This window comes from Equus caballus, unplaced genomic scaffold, assembly GCF_041296265.1.
Source record: "Equus caballus isolate H_3958 breed thoroughbred unplaced genomic scaffold, TB-T2T haplotype1-0000016, whole genome shotgun sequence".
NCBI lineage: Eukaryota > Metazoa > Chordata > Mammalia > Perissodactyla > Equidae > Equus > Equus caballus.
The window spans coordinates 8,028,945-8,043,589 of record NW_027222391.1 but is presented as its reverse complement, the minus strand read 5'-3'; the positions used below and the strand labels follow the sequence as shown (position 1 = coordinate 8,043,589).

General features: G+C 43.3%; 1 long non-coding RNA gene across 1 annotated transcript; it reads right to left on the bottom strand.

The window, feature by feature from the left end:
• Positions 1–4,532: 4,532 nt before the first annotated feature.
• On the bottom strand, positions 4,533–9,163 carry LOC138922883 (uncharacterized). Its single transcript, XR_011436028.1, has 3 exons — positions 8,947–9,163; positions 8,123–8,183; positions 4,533–7,669 (listed from the first exon to the last, which is right to left on the bottom strand). It is a non-coding gene; the product is annotated as an uncharacterized lncRNA (long non-coding RNA).
• Positions 9,164–14,645: the final 5,482 nt, after the last annotated feature.

Here is a 14,645-nt window from a genome sequence, read left to right as displayed (position 1 = left end):
TCTCAGAGCTGAAAGTTTGTCCCCTTTTACCTGTCTCTCCCTCTTCCTCCCACTCCACAGCCACTGGCCACCACTTTTCTTCTCTCTGTTTCTGTGAATTGACCTTTCTTTTATTGTTTTACAGTTCACATGTAAGTGACCCCAGGCAGTATCTGTGTTTCTCTGTCCAGCTTGTTTGATTGAGCATAACGCCCTCCAGGTTCACCCATGTTGTGCAAGTCTCTACTCCATTTGTCCACACAAGTTTTTAGTTTCATAAATCTGGAAGTCCCACTTTATTTTATACTTACATCTTTTTGAATATTACTGTTGTTATTATTTTCATCAACCTTTGCCATCTTCACTCAGAACGACACCCAAAAATTCAAACTATTCATTTATTTAACATAAGCATAATAAAAATTTAAGTAATTAAACCTCCCAATAATGTGTTTTATGTTAGTAGCATTTCTACTTCTGAAGTTAGAAAGCCTTTACCAAGATTTATGGGACATGCTGGACACACACACACAGACACACACACACGCCCACACATACACAGGCATGGACACATTTGCACAGACCAATTCCGTATTTTCAAACCAGAGAATTAAGCATATTCCCATTTTATTTACTCTCTTATGTTGTCTTGACCCTATTTCTTCTTATTCTGCCTAAAATAGACAGTCTTCAGTTTCCAGAGTTTAGACGGCTGTGTGACCCACCCTGAAGCCAGGCACGGTTCAATTGAGCTAATGTGCTGCTCTTCAGAGCGGACTTTGGTGCTGGGTCCATGGCCTGGGTTTGAGTCCAGTCTTTAGCAGCCCTTTCTGGTCTCCCTGGTTTGCCCTCCACGTGTTCTCTTTCTCAGAGTTGGCCTTGCCTTCCCCCTCCTGCCTGCTCCGGGCCACTGGAGACTCAAGTCTTGCCTGAACCTGGAAAAAGAGGGCCCTTTGAGTCCTAGAGGAATTCCCTGGTGACATCATCAGACATCCCTTTTTCAGTGAGAACTGGGGGTTCACTTAGGGATTGTATTTTTTGATCATGTTAATTTTTTTGACTTGTTGGACAGGTAGTGCTTAGATATCCAATTTTATAGTTATTACACAACTATACATACACACACCTATGGAGAGAGATTCTTTTACTTGATAATAAGTTAATCTTGCTTATACCAAAAGAATTAAGGTACAAGTTGTTCTTACTAGCTTAATCTAATAAATATGCTCCCGATTTATGAATATGTGTGATCACAGAAGAATTTGCAACAGAGTAACTCTCTTAGCAGGCACCAAAATGATCTTTAATGTCTTTCTCAACAGTTAAAACAACTTCATTCTTCTTAAGTCCAACAAAGACCTTTTTCTGGAGCTGGGACTGCAACTCCAGTCTGCTACTTTATTGCCTCCTGTCACGAAATGATGTTGGGACAAATTAAGAAACACACAGAGCACATCAAGCAAGGGAGTGGGCTTTCTGGGAAGTTATTCTATTTACTTTCGGTGTAAAAACACTTATGTAGAACTTATGAAGTGTCAGGCATGGTTCCACTTAAAATATAAAATATTGAATAGTTTAATAGTTTGTGTGCGGCAGAAATAATACTTATCTCTAGGATCTGATGCAAGAAAGAGCATTGCGGGGATCTCTGAACATGGAATTACTGTGAGCAGTGGGGCAACCCGTAGCTCTGCATTCTGTCTGGGAATTCTTACCAGCACATTCCTAGTGGGTTACTCCCCACCAATACAGTCTGTGGACTCACGGCTTCTGAAGATGCTAAGCCTTTCAACCCTACTTTCCTGCTCTGATCAAGGTTTCCCTTCACTCTACACCTTCCCCACAGTTCTGTAACATCTGAACTGTGATTGAAAATCAAATTCAATAATTGCCTCCTGTAAGAGCATTTCAGAGAAACTTGCAAAGTCCATATCTCCACATACTTCATTCCACTTCTATTAAACCACTTTTAGCATTTGCTTGATAGCACAATCATCTATGGATGTGTCTGACTTTTCTCCTGGATAGCAGATTTTTGGAGAGCAGCAAGTATTTTGGACAGGTTCAAGCATCTTGGAGGAATGTTGAGATTCTGTGGGCCCAGGAACACCACTTCCACACAAGGCCTAGGGAGGGTCAGAGCCACATGACTTACTTGCCTAAGGTCATATGTCTAGTTTGTGGCAGAGGTAGGCCCATCACACAGTCCCTTGACTCTCAGTCTTGTGTTCTTGACCCCACAGAGGTCAACACAATTTTGACCTGATTGTGTTTATATCATAAGGATGGCCTTCTAATAAGCCAATAAGTAGATACAGGGCACTCAGATATGCCTAGCACAGCAACATAGGACTGCGAAAGAAATAAGGGAAACGCAAAAGAATCATCCTGTGTTCATTAATAGGCCACCAAACTGAAATTTTTAGCCTTCATCCTGATAATAAAGTACCATTTTGAAGAAATATCCTACTACTTTTCCTCATTTCTGAACTGCAAATGATATGAGTTGTCGTTGGATCTGGACACAATGTATGTGTTCACTTTAGTATCACAAATCTTCTCATCTTCACTGTGCTACATTCTGCTTACAATTCGTTTAGCAGTTGTGCATCTCTATTCATGAAGGAGATTGTGGCTTTCCTGAAACGTGAGGTTCCTGGTCTCGTTAACAGCTATGCCACGTCCTCCAACTCAGTCTCCCAGTTTGCCTGTTTCTTTGATCCCAGACTCCTCTGCTAGGAAGGACAATGCTGATGTCTGCATGGGAACACGTGGTAAACTCCAGCAAGGTGGAGGGAATGAAAGAGGATGAGGGAAATCCATCAGCACTTCAGATAAAGAAATGAAAATTCTTGGGAAAATGCAAATAGACACAAAAACCTTTAAAGAGAGTTGAGTTCCTGAAGGCAAGGTTGTTTTCATATTCAAAAAAATTAATCATCATAATGGATCACATTAACAGAATGATGGAGAGATATCCAATGATCATCTCAGTCAATGAAGAAAAAGTTGGTGCAATTCAGTATTTTAGATGACTTATTTTCCCATTGCATCATATTCTTGACAATCCCAAGCTGATTTTCTCACTTTCCATGAAGTTTAAAACCTAACCCTGTTTGGTACTTGTTCTAGACCTCCATGTCCATTTCTTGTAAAGACATTAGGGCTCTTTTTAAAGACACCCCGCCAAAGATTCCCTGAAGACCCTCTGGGTGACTACAAAAGTCACTACTTTCCAGGGAAGAATGTAAGGAGATGGTGCCAAAATTAGCAATTCCCAGGGAGGCCAGTGTTGGAATGTCTCTATGATGCAGCCTGGGACCTCATGTTACCGCTAAGGAAAGCAGAAACGAAAGGAACACCACTCGCGTGGGCAGCAGCTACTCAGAGGAGCGGTCTGCTTTGTGACTTCTTGGTGGACTCATCCCAGAGGTGGAGCTGCACCCAAAACAGCAGCTGCCTCCTGGGATCTGCAGAGCGGACGGGGAGCCATTCCTCCTAATTGGGACCCTTGGCTAGGGCATGACTGTGATCAGAGTCCCACATTCAGGCTCTCGCACACAAGAGTTCTGGACTCAGGGCCTCTTCACAGCCAGCTGCCCAGAGCAGGGACTGACTTGACTCAGGCCTCATGCGTGTTCCCTGAATTGGCCTGCCTCCCAGCTCAGAGAAAGGATGAGGAGGGAATGTGTATTAAAATGTAAATCAATGAGAAAACTCTTCCAGAAAATCTAATCCAGCTGGAACAGTTTGTATAGTAGAGAGGAACCCCTGGTATTAAATAAAGACCATCCACCCCAAATTTAGGGTCATTGGATTACTTCCCTGACATACATGATGATTCCCCTCTCTGTTCATAAGAGAAGACAGAAGCACAGGAAGTGTCTGTGGCTCCAATATTAAGATGAGTTTCAGAAAGGTTCCCTTTTCTGTTCTATTGAATATTCATTATTTCAGTAGGACCTGGAGAAACGAAAGGAAGGCCGGGAACACACTGACATTTTCTTGCTCTGTTTGGATTCAGGGGATTCCGTTATCATTTAATTTTGTGATTCTGTGCTATATTCAAATGAGAAACTGAAGTTGTCTGTTCACTGACAAGTAATTTGAGTCCACAGCAACCATCAGTTTCTTCTTAACTCAAGTGGAAATCCAGTTCATTCAGGGGACCTGCTCCATAGGTGTGGATCTCTGTCTAATTAATGTTCTCTGGAGACCAAGAACAAAGAGCTTCTGACAGGTTAAAGGTCAAGGGTCTCCTCCCCAAATACGTTCTGACAGTGTTTTAGTAAATGTGGAGATACCTGTCCCTCCCACCTCCTCGGCATCTGTGTCGTGCGTCAGGTAATGGACTTTTCCTCAGGAAATGGCTCAAATCCAAGATATGATGTTAGGGTTACTATCTCTGCCCTGTTTCAACCTTTCAACCTCTAACACATGTTGCATTTCCTTCTAAGATCCTGGAGGCGGGCCCATTTTCAAACCTTCGTTACTCATTGCCATTGATATTTACTGTGCAGAAAAATTTAAGTTCACACAAAAACCTTCACAAAGAAGTTCATAGCAGCTTTATTTATAATGGGTAAAATTATAAAAAGCAAAAGATGTCATTCAGTAAGTAAGTGGTTAAACTCTGGTGGCACTTTGTCTCCTTCCCCCAAGTCCCACTCCAGGCGCACAGTGTCCCACCATCAGATGGTGACGCCACACAGTCACCCCCAACTCTGTTCCCCAGGAGGAGAAGGCAGGTGCAGGAGAGCAGGGTCCTGCGCTCCTCTGGGCAGAGGGGACAGGCCCACAGCAGCGTCCATGCTCCCCACCCGCCTGCCCTCAGAGCCGAGAGTACAGTCCTCTTCATCGCTGCTGCTCCATACTGTGACAAGGACAGAGGGAGGGTGATGCTGGGCCGAGAGCGATGTGCAGGTCCATCTCCATGGCAGCTTCAGCAGGGAGAGAAGAAGCTCCCTGGGCAGCGTCATCTATTCCCACCAAGAGCTCGGGGTGCAGGACAAGCTTCCTCCCCCTCCGGACTCAAGGCCAGCACTGCCCCAAACTCCCCTCCCCACTCTGTGACTTGAGAACCTGTCTCTACACTTCCTGGAGCCTCTGCAAACCCCCTCCCTACAGCCCCACAAGTTCAAGGGCCAGAGAACGCAGGAGAGGACCAGCGGGGTCCATCCTGGGCTGGCGTTTAGAGGTTTGGCTCATCTGGAAATATCCTAAACCTTCCATTTGTTTTTGTAAGGATGGCTTGATGTGGACTTCAGGTGCAATGAGGGAGTAGGGATGAGGGAAGGTGAGCCTCACTGCAGTCAGCCTCCCCCCATGGCCCTGTCCCTTCTGGAAGCCAAAGGAGACACTTAGGAAGGGAAGAGCCTGACCACGTTTTTACCACTGGCAGAGCACAAACAGAAGCCATGACCTCTAAGGAGAAAAAACGTATTTGGGGAAAATTGGGGTTGGAAGACATCATTAGCACAGAGGACGGACTCAGGAGAAAAACCAGGTTTTCTGTTCCTCCACTTCCCTGTCTGGGGAGATAAGCATTCCTATGAGGAAAGGTGTGTCAGGCACAGTCTACTCATCCCAAGAAACACATATCTGAAGACAACATGGCAGGTAATGGATTGGCTGAGGCAGCTGCCACCCTCAGCCCAGGCTGGCAGGGTTTGGCTGGGGACCACGGCTACCTGGATGGCAAGGTCCAGTTGCCATGCCTGTTTTGATCCATTCCCTCGTATTTGGAGAGTTGTGGTCCCTGGAGGTAGGTTGGGGACTGTCCTCTGTCATTGTTCTTCTCTGCTCTGGGGAGGAGGGAACGTCTTGGTAACAGGCATGTCCAGCTTCCCAGGCCTGAAGTGGTTTTTACGATGCTTCGACTGGGAGGCCAGAAGTTCTCTGCAAGCCTCAGTTTTCTCCCAGGACCCGGACAAAGGATGTCACTGTCGATGGTGCCTGAACAGCCCTGCCATCCAACGCTGAGCTGTGTGTGACCTGTGCCTGGCTATGGGTGGTGGTTGATGCGGGCTTGCCTTTGCAAGGTGGTCCTTTGGTGCTTCCTCCTTGTTGGGCCTCAGGCATGGCAGGAGGCATCTCAACATTTTTCTGAAAGGGCTGCTGTGATAAACCTCTTCCTTTTCAGGCAGGGGCTGGAAGCGTTTGGTCCCGAGGGTGTCTCCTATTCCCCTGACCTGGGTCCAAGACTGGGACCCTGACTCCCCCTCCAGTGTTGCCACCCCATGGCAGGGCTCTGGTGAGGCCCCACCTCTACTCTCTTCCCGAGGCTCATTCCTGGCCACTGGGCACCCTGAACTCAGCTCTAGATAGCCTTGCTCGGCCCCCACGATGGTCCCACTCTGCCCTTTTCTCTCTGAGAGGCTGAATGTGAAGGTTGGAGAAGTCAGCCGGCCCTCCTGCCCCAAAAGAGGGGCTTCTGAGGGCTCACTGCCATCGCCAGGTAGGGTCCCTCCCAGAGCATTCTGATTTTCCTCACACACAGGTGAGGGAGCAGGGAGGGGATGGGCCAGGCTGGGAACTGATGCTTTTGTTGTCAAAGTTAAGACTTTGTCACCTGGAGGAGACTCAAGAGGTTTTCCCATGAACTGTGCAAAGCTTTCAAGTGGGCCCCAGAATCACAGGTGGCTGCGGGGTTAAAAGGGGACCGTGGAAGGGCTGAGTATTGAGCCTCACATGCTTTCAGCTCTGCAGGCTCCAAAGACAGGAGGGGTAGGCCCCAGCGGAAATTCAGCCCAGACATGATACTGTGTGCTTCGAGCATCTGAGGAGTGTGTGGATCATCTTGTTCTTCTTTTCCCCAGAACTTCGTTTGTATTCTTTCTGTGATTTCTGTCTCGAGCAGCTTCTGGACATCAGGGTTGGCAACTTAGGGGCTATCAGTCTCTCCCTCCCTATTTGTGGGGCCTCCCCAGAATGAGGGCACTGGTCGGTGGCAGGACAGGTGCCCTTGCTGGGACTCGAAGTATGATGACATGGGGAAGAACAAGACCTTGATTATGTTCCACCGGGAGAGGAACTCAATGCGATAGCTCATGTGGCCGAGGCCTGAGTTGGGAAATGGCCAACAGGAGTGAGCTGGAGCTGAGCTCGTGGCAACAGGGCCTAGCGGGATTCTGGTCAAGTCAGATGGAGGTTCTGCTGGCAGAGTGGAGGCCAAAGGTAGAGTGGGCTGGGTCAGAGGAGCAAGGAAAAGTGCTGGAGTTGTGGTGAGAGGAACACCTTCCACAGGCTTCCCGCATGGTTGGCAGACTCTGGCAGAAGCTGTCTTGCAGGCCTTCCCTGGGGAGTCTTGAGATGACAAGTGATGGAAACATCCCTTAGAAGACAGCCACCCCAGGGAGCTTCGGGAGACAGGAGGCACAAGCTGCAGCCAGGAGCCCAGGGCCCTGGGACAGCAGGGCAGACCAGGTGAGGGTGGCCCCTTGAGACACATGGCCCTCCCTGGCCCCACCTCCACTTCACTGAATTTCCTGCTGTCCCTCATCCTAGGCCTTTTGCCAACCCTGTCCCCATGGCTCCCCTCCCAGCTCAGCCCCAAACTTCCTGCAGCCCTGGGGTACATCAGCGACCCTGGGAGCAAGAAGTCCAGGAGAGAAGGGCAAGATTTCTGACCTTTGCAAAAGGGACATCTGGCCCCGCACTTCTGTCAGGTCTTTCTGGCCAGTTCTGTAAGCTAGAAATCAGAGACTGTGTCACAGAGCTGAAGACAGGGGCCTAGGGCTCTTAGAGGAGGCTGCGTGCAATGTGCCTTTAGGGGAGAGTGTTTGAGGTCAGACTCTGGAGCCCAGACACTAGTGTCTAAGGCCACGGGATCCCTGATGGGGATGGCACAGCTGCTGATGGGTTGAGGTTTGTCATTGACCAAGTGCTTCCACCTCCACCACAGCCCACATGCCCCTGCTGGCCAACAACCATTTCCAGATGCCTGCTGGCCTGGGCCTTGGTTTCTAGCACAGAATCTGGCAAGTATCTGGGTTTTCGTCTCCTTCCTGGGTGCCTCCCAGAGGGCACTGTTTCCTGAGGGACAGGCTCTGCCCCTGGCATCCTCGAGCCCATGGAGCTGTGTGCTCAGGGACAGGAGATCGAGGCCAGCTCTGGAGCCCAGGGCTGAATGGCAGAAGATTACCTTTCAAAGCTCCCCTTTTCTTCCTGCTCCTGATGCCCCTCCCTCTCGGCTCCACTTGACACTGAGAGGAGAGAAAAAACAAGAAACTTTGGGGTCTGAGACCCAAGGCTCCCTCTCCTCTCTCTGGACCCGCTGCAGACACCCAGTGTTCATGAGCAAGATGACTGTCTACACTGAACTCCGTGGGCTCTCGGGTGTGTCTTCCCTTTTCCTTACTTTTGAAGTGGAGAATTGAACACAAAATGGATATTTGCTGTCTTCCTACTTTGAGGATCATAAGAAGGTCCCCATGTGGGACTAGCATGGATCTTCTGTCATTGTTTCTCTGCTCAAGAAACGCACACATTCTCAGATGTACAGAATCTTATGAGCTTCCTCAGGGAGGACTTTGCTTCCTGAGGCCACAGCCCCACTCCAGGTCCTGCTCAGAGGCTGTCGGGGGCTCAGCTCTTCCCTCAGACCAGCCACGACAGAGGAAAGGCCTGGTCAAGACACCTGCCCCAGGAAGGTGGCTGGGGAACCAGTGCCCAGGGCCTGCCTTCCCACAGAACCCACACAGCATCCCATCCTTGGCCACTTTTCACTGGCCTGGGGACTTTCTCTGGAGCCCTCTGCCACACCAGCACTCCTGCTCTGACATCTTCAGATGGAAATGCTTGTGCCCACTCTCACCACTGCCCACCCAACCTGGCTTGTCCCTAGAAGGATGATGTTCTATTGTTTCCCATCCCCAGAGTCCCTCTAGTTGATTCAGAGAAGGGGAAATCATAGTAAAAAAGAAGGGAGACTCATCTTCTGGTGGGTCTTGGTCCAGGATTTCTTACCTTCCTGACGTTTCTCCTTTTGTAAGGTGGTTGTAAGGGCAAATTCCTTCTGGGGGAGGGGAGGAACAGGAGGAAGAGCCCCAGTCCATACAGGATGCAGAGGATGGTCCCAATCACCCAGGAAGCGGAACTGGAGCTCAACCAGCTAGCAACAATGCTTTTTATATATAAGATAGGCGTTTCCATATCTCAAATACAGTTCTACTCTCAGGCAACTGAGGACTGGGAGTGGCTTGGAGATTAGAACCCCATGCCCTCATCATGGAACTGTGGCCGTGTCACAAGGGCTCCTGGGGGGGGAGGGGACAGCAGGGAAGCAGATTGGACCACAGCCCCTCCCCCACCAACTGGCCTACAACTGCCTCCCTCCACCCTCCTGGGCCTTCTAGACCTTGGGTAGTTTTCTATTCCTTCCACCTGGAAGCCAGATGTCACCCGGTTCCTTGCATCTCCTGGATTCTTGCTTTCAACCCACCTATCTCATGGCCTTTGAAAGTCTGAAGTTCTCCTAGCAATTTGGGCTTGTTCCCAGGGATTCATGCCCTGATTCTCCTCTGTACTAACCTCCAGTATATTTTCACCTCACGTATTGACTTTGTGTGTGTGAGAACATTGAAGTACTTCTCTCTTAGCTGATTTCAATTGTACAATTCAGTGTTCTCAACTCTAGTCACCACGTTAGATCCTCAGAAGCTCTTGATATTAGAGTTGAAAGTTTGTCCCCTTTTACCTGTTTCGCCCTTCCCCCCACCTCATAGCCCCTGGCAACCACCTTTCTACTTTCTGTTTATATAAGTTTCACCTTTTTTTTTTTTTAGATTTCACATATAAGTGATATCATGCAGTGTTTGTCTTTCTCTCTCTGGTTTATTTCGTTGAGAATAATGCCCTTCAGCTTCATCCATGTTGTGCAAATCTCTGCTTCATTTTTCCACATAATAACTTTTCTTTTTCTAAGGGATATTGGCCCTGTGCTAACTTCCATTGCCAATCATCCTCCTTTTGCTTGAGGAAGATTGTCACTGAACTAATATCTGTGCCAATCTTTCTCTATATTATGTAGGATGCTGCCAGAGTGTGGCTTGATGACCAGTACTAGGGCCACACCTGGGATCTGAACCTGTGAACCCTCGGCCACTAAAATGGAGCATGCAAACTTAAACAGTCTGCCAATAGGCCGTCCCCCATAATGTTTTCTACTTTCATCTATCCAGAAGTATAACTTTATTTTATACTTATTTAATTTTGAATATTTAAGTTTTTATTGTTTACATCAATCTTTGACATTTTCACTCAGAACGAGTGACACAAAAATTCAAACTAACCATTTACTATTATTTAAAATAATTACAATGAAAATATAATTAAATCTCCAAATAATGTGTTTTATATTAGTAGCATTTACATTTGTAAAGTTAGAAAAGCTTCACAAAGGCATAATTATGGGACATACTGTATGCACACACACACATACTTCCACATACATAGACACATTTTCACAGACCAGTAGTTTCAAACCCAAGAATTTAGCATTTTCTCATTTTCTTTAAATTCTTCATACATTGTCTTGACCCCAAGTAAATGAATTTTAATGTCAAAAATAAGCTGATGCAAAAATTAAAATTTGGTTTTCTATCTCTCTTAAATGGACAATTTTCCTGGAGTGTTAGTCTGCTCTTGATAAAGAGGTTATACAAGGTTTTTCTTTAACTTTGATAAGTTTACCTTTAGAACAGAATATCTATGTCTGTTAAAATAATTTTGTGTTCAAAAGGACTGAGGTTTCTCTATTAAGGGAACAAACATCATACTCAATGAGGAAACACTGAAAGCCATCAATCTAAGAACAAGAACAAGACAAGGGTGTTCACTCTCACCACTTTTATTCAACACAACACTGGAAGTTTTGGCCAAAGCAATTAGGCAAGAAAAAGAAGTAAATGGCATCCAAGTGGCATGTAAGAAGTGAAATTCTCACTACTTGCAGATGACATGATTTTATGTATAGAAAATCTGAAAGAATCCATTGGAAAAATATTAGAAATAATCAACAACTACAGCAAAGTTGAAAGGTACAACATCAAGTTACAAAAATCAATTGTGTTTCTATACATCATTAACAAATCTAAAGAAAGAGAACTCAAGAATACAATCCCACTTACAATCTCAACAAAAAGATTAAAATATCTATGAATAAATGTAAGCCAGGATGTGACATATCTATGCAATGAAAATTATAAGACATTAAAAAATCAACAGTGACACAAAGAAATTGAATGATATTCTATAAACATGGATTAGAAGAATAAACAAAGTTTAAATGTCCATACTACTTAAAGTAATCTATGGATTCATCACAATCTCAATGACATTCTTCATGGAAATAGAACAAAGAATCCTAAAATTCATAGGGGACAACAAAGGACTCTGAATAGCTAAAGCAATCTTGAGAATAAAGAACAAATCTAGAGGCATCACAATCTCTGACTTCAAAGTATACTAGAAAACTATAGTAATCAAAAGAGCATGGTACTAGAACAAAAGACTACACATGGATCAATGCAACAGAACTGAAAGGCCAGAAATAAAACCACACATCTACAGACAGCTAATCTTTGACAAAGGAGCTAAGAACATACAATAGATAAAGGAAAGATTCTTCAATAAATAGTGTTGGGAAGACTGGACAGCCATATGCAAAGGAATGAAAGTAGACTATTGTCTCTCACCATACACAGAAATTAACTCAAAATGCATTAAAAATTTGAAAGTGAGATGTGAAACTATAAAACTCAGATGAAAATACACGTAGTATGCACATTGACATCAGTTTTAGAAGTATCTTTTTGAATACCATGTCTACTCAGGCAAGGAAACAAAAATAAAAATAAACAAATGGGACTTCATCAGACTAAAGTACTTCTGCAAGGCATAAGAAACCAGAAACAAAACAAAAAGACAACCCACCAACTGGGAGAAGATATTTGCAAATCACATATTGACAAGAAGTTTATATATATAGATAGATAGATATAGATATAGATATAGATATATAGATATGAGATATATCTAGAGATATATATAGAGATATATAATATGTATAATGTATAAGTTTATATATATATATATAAAATATATCAGGAACTCATACAACTCAACAATAACAAAACAAACAACCCCATAAAAGAATGGCAGAGGATATGAACAGATATTTTTCCAAAGGAGATATACAGATAGCAAGGCCACATGGAAAGTTGTTCAATATCACTAATTACTAAAGAAATGCAAATCAAAACTACCATGAGATATCACCTTACACCTGTTAGAATGGCTATAATTACCAAGACAAAAAATATCAAATGTTGGAGAGGATATGGAGAAAAGTAACCTTCATACACTGTTGGTGGGAATGCAAACTGGTGCAGCCACTATGGAAAACAGTATGGAGATTTCGCAAAAAATTCAAAATTGAAATGCCGTATGACCCAGTTATCCCACTACTTGGTATTTATCCAAAGAACTGGAAATCAGCAATCCAAAGAGACTTATGCATCTCTATGTTCATTGAAGCATTATTCACAATAGCCAAGATGTGGAAGTGACTCAGGTGCCCATCAACTGATGAATGAATAAAAAAGATATGGTGTATATATATACAATGGAACACTACTCAGCCATAAAAATAAGACAAAATCATCCCATTTGTAACTACATGGATGGACTTTGAGGGTTAAGTGAATTAATCCAGACAGAGAAAGGAAAACACCATACGACTTCACTCATATGTGGAAGGTAACCAAACACATGGACAAAGAGAACAGATTAGCAGTTACCAGAGGGGAAAGGGTTTGCTGATTGGACAAAGGGGTAAAGGAGCACATATATATGGTGACAGACAAATAATAATGTACAACTGAAATATCACGATGTTATAAACTATTATGATCTCAACAAAATAGTAAAAAAAAAACTACAATGGAAAACTCATTGCAATGGCTCAAATTAAAAAGACTAACAATACCAGTGTTTGCAAGGTTTTGAAGAACTGGAACTCTCAATTCTCAATTGAAAATTGCCAATAGGGTATAAGTTGGCATAAAAAACTTGGAAAAACTTTTTGTGTTATTTAGTACAGCTCAACATCCTTATAATTTATGAACCAATAATTCCACTGTGGTCTACTTACCAAGCAGAAACATTAGCTCAGTCCATGAAATGACAATTATAGAAATGTTTACAGCAGTTTAATTCACAGTAGACCCGAACTGAAAACAATCCAAATGCTCGTCAAAAGCAGAGTTAATAAATACATGCAGTCTATCAATACAATGAAATATAATATAGAATAGGAATGTATAAGGAACAAATACAAAAATATGGAAGAGCTGGAGTAATTAAATCTCTATGACTGCATTTACCTGTGACAATTTATCCCTTTAAAAGAAGAAAACATTTCTGATAGAGTAATTGACAGAATCTTAGCAATTATGTTCCTTTTTTTCTTCCTAACAGTAAGTGAGAAGAGTAAACAGTTTTACAAAAGTTATTCTGAAACTCAAAATTAAATTTAAAATACCAAACACATGATAAATATAAATCAATTCAAATGACTTCCTAGCATAATGAAAAATAATTCTGAAACAAATTAAACTCACCTCCTTAGTAGAGAGTCCTCATCCATGAGGTGTGTAGATGGTACTTTCTGACAATTTGACTACAAATGTTTGCTTACATCAGTGTTGAGTGTACTTCTTTCTGCCCCTGGCCTCATGTCATTTTTATTTTGAAGTCCTATAAGACCACTTAAAGTTTCCCACAACTACAAAATACCTTTCCCAGTGCAATGACACTTTCAAAGGCAAATCACCTTTGGCAAAGGAACACAGATTTAAGTATTTCTTAAAGAGTAAATGGGGCAATTAATTTATTTACCTCCTAGGTTTTGCTAAAAGCAAAAGAACCCTGAATAGGAAGGTGAAGAGATGTGTCACTGTTAAGGATAACAGCAATGCACAGACTTATTGGAGGTAATATCTGGAATTCCACTTCTTGAACTGTACAAATGTAACTTAATTGCCTGAAATAGACAGATTATCATTTTTTCTTAGTGTGATGATAATAATAGATTTTATTTATTAAGCATTTCTATATGCTAGCAAGTATGCTCAGCATTCTAAATAAACTTACATGCATTATACTTAATCTTCAAAACAGCCCATCCATCTACGAATTTTTACATTCTACAAGAATGCAAACAATGTTAGTGTTTTAAAGGAATATTTTTATCCTGTGGTAGCACAGTGGAAGAATGTACATCTAAATCGCCTTAGATTTAAGGTTCTCAAACTTTAGGGAACATCTGAATCACCCAAAGGGCTTGCTAATTACACTTTGAAAAATACTTCTTTAAATGACTCATCTGAAGGTGAACTTTTACTGCAACAAGAACTGGGTGTCAGTGCTTTGATATCCTATAAACTCTTGAATTCCCAATTTTGTTTGTGCATATTTTAATCCTGTTTGTATTCCTCACCCATTTTGTGATCTTGTCTCACAATTATACATAAGCTTCATGTTCCTCTTCTATCATATGTGAATAATAACATTATTCACTTTGTAGCATTACTGGAAGGATTAAGTGAAATATTTGTAAAATATCTGGAAGAGTATCTGGCCCATTGTAAATGCTGTATAAATGC